Consider the following 6,995-nt stretch of genomic DNA (forward strand, 5'->3'; position numbering starts at 1 on the left):
TAGATTTTTTTTAAGTCGGGTGTAACCGGTGTGAAATGGCTAGCTAGTTAGCGGGGTGCGCGCTAATACCGTTTCAATCGGTGACGTCACTTGCTCTGAGACCTTGAAGTAGTTGTTCCCCACGGCTTTTGTGGAGCGATGGGTAACGGTGCTTCGAGGGCTGTTGTCTATGTGTGCAGAGGGTCCCTGGTTCGAGCCCAGGTAGGGGCGAGGAGAGGGACAGAAGCCAAACTGCTGCATGGCACCATTTTAATCAGGAGAATCTCCTCTTTGTAATTATGTAAGTCTGGGCAGCGAGCACGTTTGTCATCAATCGCTAGACCAGAAATAGTCCGAAGTAATTTTTTCCCTACTATTTCATTACCCAGACATATACACAGTTGACACCATCGAGGTGCAAATGTTTACTTTCTACACAAGTATTATATATTTTTTCGTCCGACAAACAGATTGTAATGGTAAAATAAAAAGGGATACATTTTAATGGAATTCTAAGCATCACTCCAGTCAAAACAGGCTCTGCGAACGTTCGATTCTGTTAGTTTGCTATGGGCTCGCGCTAGTGTTCCAGTTTAGCCAACGTTCTTAAGCCGTTTTTCAGCCTTGGTTGAATTTTGACTCATTCTATTGTACAGACTATAGATAGCCAGAGCGAATTTATGAAAGCACCCAAATGTCCATTGAGAAAGCACAACGACTATACCATTTAGCTAAGCTAAGAATACTTTGGGTAGTTAGATAGCCTATAGTTAATATACTGTCAAGTTTGATGTGTAACAACTAACTTTAGGTAGCTAGCTAACATACCGGTACATACTGCTGTAATGATATGCTATGTGGTTCGTAAGGGTAACTTATTTGAAAAGTCATTACTTTATTACATTGAGTAGCAAGCTACCCCTTGGTCGTTAGGGCAAATCTGGTCTGTGATAGGAGGGGGGGTTTCACACCGAAATCCGCTATTAGACTATTCTTTAGTAAAGGTTGAATAGTCTATTGAATAGTCTATTGTTCAGCTATTAGCCCTCCTCCCCAACTTGCAACAAATTGCTGTTCCCATCTCATTCTTACTCTTTCCACGCGTCATCATTCTGCTCCTGAGTGGCTCGCTTGTGGGTGTGCTGGCAGGATATGGCAGCATCTTCGGTTGTGCATCAAGAATTCTGCATACAGTAGCACGTTTGTATGAAGGTGTGGTTGTTCACAGGCAAATTGTTATATGCTATGGAGGTACATTTGTGTCTTTTTGTTGTCGAGAGCAAAACGTTTTTTATTTTCAATTTAAAAAAATTGTTCTGAAAGCAATTTTTTTTCGACACAAAGGAAGTCAAAGTGGACACCTACGAAGATGACATCTCAGGTAAGCACCACTGGGCTGTATTGACATATCCTAAATATGACATCTGCTGCTTTAGACTGAACGGTCATATCTCAGTTATTGTTTTCTTATCTATAAAAAATAAGCTATTTTCATTACTTTCAGAGAGCGAGCTGACCACAGGGTTGAAAATGTAGACACTGCCAGATGTTCACTGTCCGAGGAACAGGCCGTGGTCCATAACCAGAGGTAATTAAACTGTTTTGTGTTCATTTTCTCCATCTCTGCCTGTCTTGTTGTATATGGAACCTGTCTCACATGCATTAATTAAAAACCCCTTAAGATGTCAGCTGCTAATTTTCTGATTTACACCACATGAACACAGAAATTTCAACTGGACTATCTGTTAATGTCAAGTCATGATTTCCCTGGGGGATAGCCTTGCAATAACCAAGTGGTGAGACACATAACCCTCTATATTTAAATGTTTCAGGTACACTCCGATAGGTGTCTGCGTCACATACAGTATATTCTGTTGACATTATCTTCTATTGTTTGTCCTCATGTGTCTGTTTTTCAGCATAAAGTACTCTGTAGCCACTTAGTGTGGACACCAGGTGAGATCACAAACACACAATAACAGTCTCTCTTCTTCACTTCATACCTCTCCCCCTTCTCCCGAAATCATCTAGGTCATATCAGCTGTTTCGGTGAACCCCTCCCAAACTGAACTGGCTGACACAGAGGGCACAGCAAGATCATAGGTGAGACGTCACTTGGTCGGGTCAACAGGAAGTATTATTAAAGAGATGCTTTACATTGAAATACAGATAGAGATGTAGTAGTCCCAGAGTTAATGATCCAAGGTCAGTTTTGCATTTCACCTCCTGATTTAAGTTGTCTGACCGTGTTAGAATAAAAAAAATAAGGCTTAATCATCTCTATGTCAATCGTCTGCACGTATGTTTTGATGTGAGAGAGGACACCTCGTCTTTCTTCCTTGTTTTATAATGCACACCATATGTGCATTGAAGTACAGATTGAACTTGTATTTATAATATTACAATTATCATAATTATAACCCATTTATGTATTTATAACACGTGGATAATGAACTTCTTTCAATAAAGCATTTCACATTCTCCACTGGTTGAAATTAAGTATCTAATTGAAATACTATCCTGTGTCCTCAGATTAATGCAGATGGAGTTAGATAGGCATTGTTTTTTTTCTGTATATATTAATTACAAATCAATCATGTTTCTAGTCTATTGCATAGTTACAATGTGTAATCATTGATGTCCCAGGAGCAGGAGTGGTAAACACTGTTGAAGTGTATAATTGTAATACATACATGCAGACACAGCATCATTCAAATAATGGAGTTTGATATGACTGAAAAAGAATGTCTCAGAGATTCATACCTGAACCGCACCTTTATTTGCCAAGGAAGAGTACATGATCAGTGAATATATTCAATGTACAGGCTACAATGTAGGAATCTCCTGCGTGGTAATAACTACAGTACATGTGTATATTGGACTTGCATCCTTGGCACAATAAAGTTATTATATTCTACTCTTTCCATAGGCTTCATTAATGCCATTCAGACTTGAAGTTGATACAACAACTATGATAGCTGATGTTCATAGATTGGTATGAATATTAGTTCAGAACCTAACGTTTTTGGGTCCATACACAGATCGGCTACAAACTGTAGCTAGCTACACATCCATAGGCATACAGTTATTTTTATCCTCCACTACACAATAAGCAAGTAAATAGTTAGCTAGCTATGTTACTTCAGCTGCATTGCAAGGCAAGCTTACACAATTGCACATTCAATTTGCAGTAAATGCTTTAGCTAGCTAGACTCTTTACATCCACTGTTTCACAACCAGCAAACCAGGCTGTCGTCTTTTCTCAGGTGTCCCTAAAACATTAAACAACACGAATTACAAATTAATTTTCCTAACACTAGCTAGCTGGCTAATGTTAGCTAGTCAGATAACTTGCTAAATAGTGATTTTCGTAAATTAACTTTATGACAAAAATATATGCACAAACGTTTGTCTCTATGTTAACTAACATATTCCTCTCAATTGTACATGTTTTGCTTGACTCATTATGCCATTATAACAACTTACATCTGGTTCCACCGTAATGTTTTATCAGCCATCTTTGTTGAAGAACGCCACGAGGCAAGCGTGGCTCGCTTCAAAATTCGTCATTGGAACCACTCGATATGATTGGTCATATAAAAACCTTGGGACCCAAATGCATAATGATTGCTCTATCTCCCCCTTGTGGTGGTCTGGAGCACTGAAGCCGTGATGCTGGGTACCTCTAGGTCCCGCAGTGCAAGCTCGCAACTTTTAATGGAGGTTAACATTGTTTACATTGCCAAAACAATTGAATTAGATTATAAACAAAAGTGAAATAAACAATAAAAATAAACAGTAAGCATTACACTCACAGAAGTTCCAAAAGAAAAAAGACATTTGAAATGTAATAATATGACTATACAGTGCCTTGCAAAAGTATTCAGCCCTCTTGCGTTTTTCCTATTTTGTTGCATTACAACCTGTAATTTAAATCGAATTTTATTTGGATTTCATGTAATGGACATACACAAAATAGTCCAAATTGGTAAAGTGAAATGAAAAAAATTACTTGTTTAAAAAAATTCTAATAAATTAAAAACTGAAAAGTGGTGCATGCATATGTACCCACCCCCTTCGCTATGAAGCCCCTAAATAAGATCTGATGCAACAAATTACCTTCAGAATTCACATAATTAACTAAATAAAGTCCACCTGTGTGCAATCTATGTGTCACATGATCTGTCACATGATCTTAGTATATATACACCTGTTCTGAAAGGCCCCAAAGTCTGCAACAACACTAAGCAAGGGGCACCACCAAGAAAGCAGCACCATGAAGACCAAGGAGCTCTCCCAAACAGGTCAGGGACAAAGTTGTGGAGAAGTATAGATCAGGGCTGGGTTAAAAAAAAATATCAGATTCTTTGAACATCCCATGGAGCATCATTAAATCCATTATTAAAAAATGGAAAGAATATGGCACCACAACAAACCTGCAAAGAGAGGACCGCCCACCAAAACTCATGGACCAGGCATAGAGGACATTAATCAGAGAGGCAACAAAGAGACCAAATACATCCCTGAAGGAGTTGCAAAGTGGAGATTGGAGAATCTGTCCATAGGACCACTTTAAGCTGTACACTCCACAGAGCTGGGCTTTACAGAAGAGTGATCAGAAAAAGCTATTGCATAAAATAAAAAATAAGTAAACACATTTGGTGTTTGCCAAAAGGCATGTGGGAGACTACCAAAACATATGGAAGAGGGTACTCTGGTCAGATGAGACTAAAATTAAGCTTTTTGGTCATCAAGGAAAACGCTATGTTTGGCACAAATCCCACACCTCTCATCCCCCCGAGAACAACATCCCCACAGTGAAGCATGGAGCTGGCAGCATCATGCTGTGGCGATGTTTTTCATCGGCAGGGACTGGGAAACTGGTCAGAATTGAAGGAATGATGGATGGCACTAAATACAGGGAAATTCTTGAGGTAAACCTGTTTCAGTCTTCAAGAGATTTGAGACTGGGATGGAGGTTCACCTTCCAGCAGGACAATGACCCTAAGCATACTGTTAAAGCAACAATTGAGTGGTATAAGGGGAAACATTTAAATGTTTTGGAATGGACTAGTCAAAGCCCAGACCTCAATCCAATTGAGAATCTGTGGTATGACTTAAAGATTGCTGTACACCAGCAGGAACCCATCCAACTGGAAGGAGCTGGAGCTGGAGTGGCTAGATGTGCCAAGCTTATAAAGACATATCCCTACAGAGTATTGACTTTGGGGGGGTGAAAAGTTATGCACGCTCAAGTTTTCTGTTTATTTTTCTTATTTCTTGTTTGTTTAACAATAAAACATATTTTCCACCTTCAAATTGGTAGGCATGTTGTGTAAATCAAATGATGTAAACCCCCCAAAAATATATTTTATATCCTGGTTGTAAGGGAACAAAATAGGTCAAATTCCAAGGAGGGTGAATACTTTCGCAAGGCACTGTACACAGTGTTGTAACTATGTGCAAATGGTTGAAGTACAAAAGGGAAAATAAATAAACACAAATATGGGTTGTTTTTACAATGGTGTTTGTTCTTCACTGGTTACCCTTTTCTTGTGGCAACAGGTCACAAATCTTGCTGTGATGGCACACTGGGGTATTTCACCCAGTAGATATGGGAGTTTATCAAAATTGGGTGTGTTTTCAAATTCTTTGTGGATCTGTGAAATCTGAGGGAAATATGTGTCACTAATATGGTCATGCATTTGGCAGGAGGTTAGGAAGCGCAGCTCAGTTTCCACCTCCTTTTGTGGGCAGTGTGCACATTGCCTGTCTTCTCTTGAGAGCTGTCTTCTTGTTTTTCTGCTCTTTTGCACATCAGTATTTCTTCTAGCACATCCTCATCTGCACATCTATCACTCCAGTGTTAATTGCTAAATTGTAATTACTTTGCCAATATGGCCTATTTATTGCCTTACCTCCTTACTTCATTTGCAAACACTGTATACAGATGTTTCTATTGTGTTATTAACAATACGTTTGTTTATCCCATGTGTAACTCTGTGTTGTTGTTTTTGTCGCACTGCTTTGCTTTATCTTGGCCAGGTCGCAGTTGTAAATGAGAACTTGTTCTCAACTGACCTACCTGGTTAAATAAAGGTGAAATAAAATAAAATAAAAAGAGCCAGGTCTGCCTATGGCGGCCTTTCTCAAGTCTGTATATATTCAAAGTTTTCCTTAAATTTGGGTCAGTCACAGTGGTCAGGTATTCTGCCACTGTGTACTCTCTGTTTAGGGCCAAATAGCATTCTAGTTTGCTCTGTTTAAAAAATATATATATTTCCACTGTGTCAAGTGATTATCTTTTTGTTTTCTCATGATTTGGCTGGGTTTAATTGTGTTGCTGTCCAGGGGCTCTGTAGGGTGTGTTTGTGTTTGTGAACAGAGCCCCAGGACCAGCTTGCTTAGGGGACTCTTATCCAGGTTCATCTCTCTGTAGGTGATGGCTTTGTTATGGAAGGTTTGGGAAACGCTTCCTTTTAGGTGGTTGTAGAATTAAATGTCTCTTTTCTGGATTTTGATAATTAGCGGGTATCGGCCTAATTCTGCTCTGCATACATTATTTGGTGTTCTACTATGCAGAATTCTGCATGCAGAGTCTCAATTTGGTGTTTGTCCCATTTTGTGAATTCTTGGTTGGTGAGCGGACCCCAGACCTCACAAACATAAAGGGGAATGGGTTCTATAACTGATTCAATTATTTTTAGCCAGATCCTAATTGGTATGTCGAATTTTATGTTCCTTTGGATGGCATAGAATGCCCTTCTTGCCTTGTCACTCAGATCATTCACAGCTTTGTGAAAGTTACCTGTGGCGCTAATGTTTAGGCCTAGGTATGTATAGTTATTTGTGTGCTCTAGGGCAACAGTGTCTAGATATCATTTGTATTTGCGGTCCTGGCAACTGGACCTTTTTTGGAACACCATAATTTTGGTCCTGAGATTTACTGTCAGGGCCCAGGTCTGACAGAATGTGCAGAAGATCTAGGTGATGCTGTAGGCCCTCCTTGGTTGGGG

General features: G+C 39.4%; 1 long non-coding RNA gene across 1 annotated transcript; it reads left to right on the top strand.

Moving 5' to 3' along the window:
- Positions 1-1,480: 1,480 nt before the first annotated feature.
- LOC139532082 (uncharacterized) lies at positions 1,481-2,462 on the top strand. Its single transcript, XR_011666493.1, has 2 exons — positions 1,481-1,567; positions 2,011-2,462. It is a non-coding gene; the product is annotated as an uncharacterized lncRNA (long non-coding RNA).
- Positions 2,463-6,995: the final 4,533 nt, after the last annotated feature.

This window comes from Salvelinus alpinus, chromosome 10, assembly GCF_045679555.1.
Source record: "Salvelinus alpinus chromosome 10, SLU_Salpinus.1, whole genome shotgun sequence".
Lineage (NCBI taxonomy): Eukaryota > Metazoa > Chordata > Actinopteri > Salmoniformes > Salmonidae > Salvelinus > Salvelinus alpinus.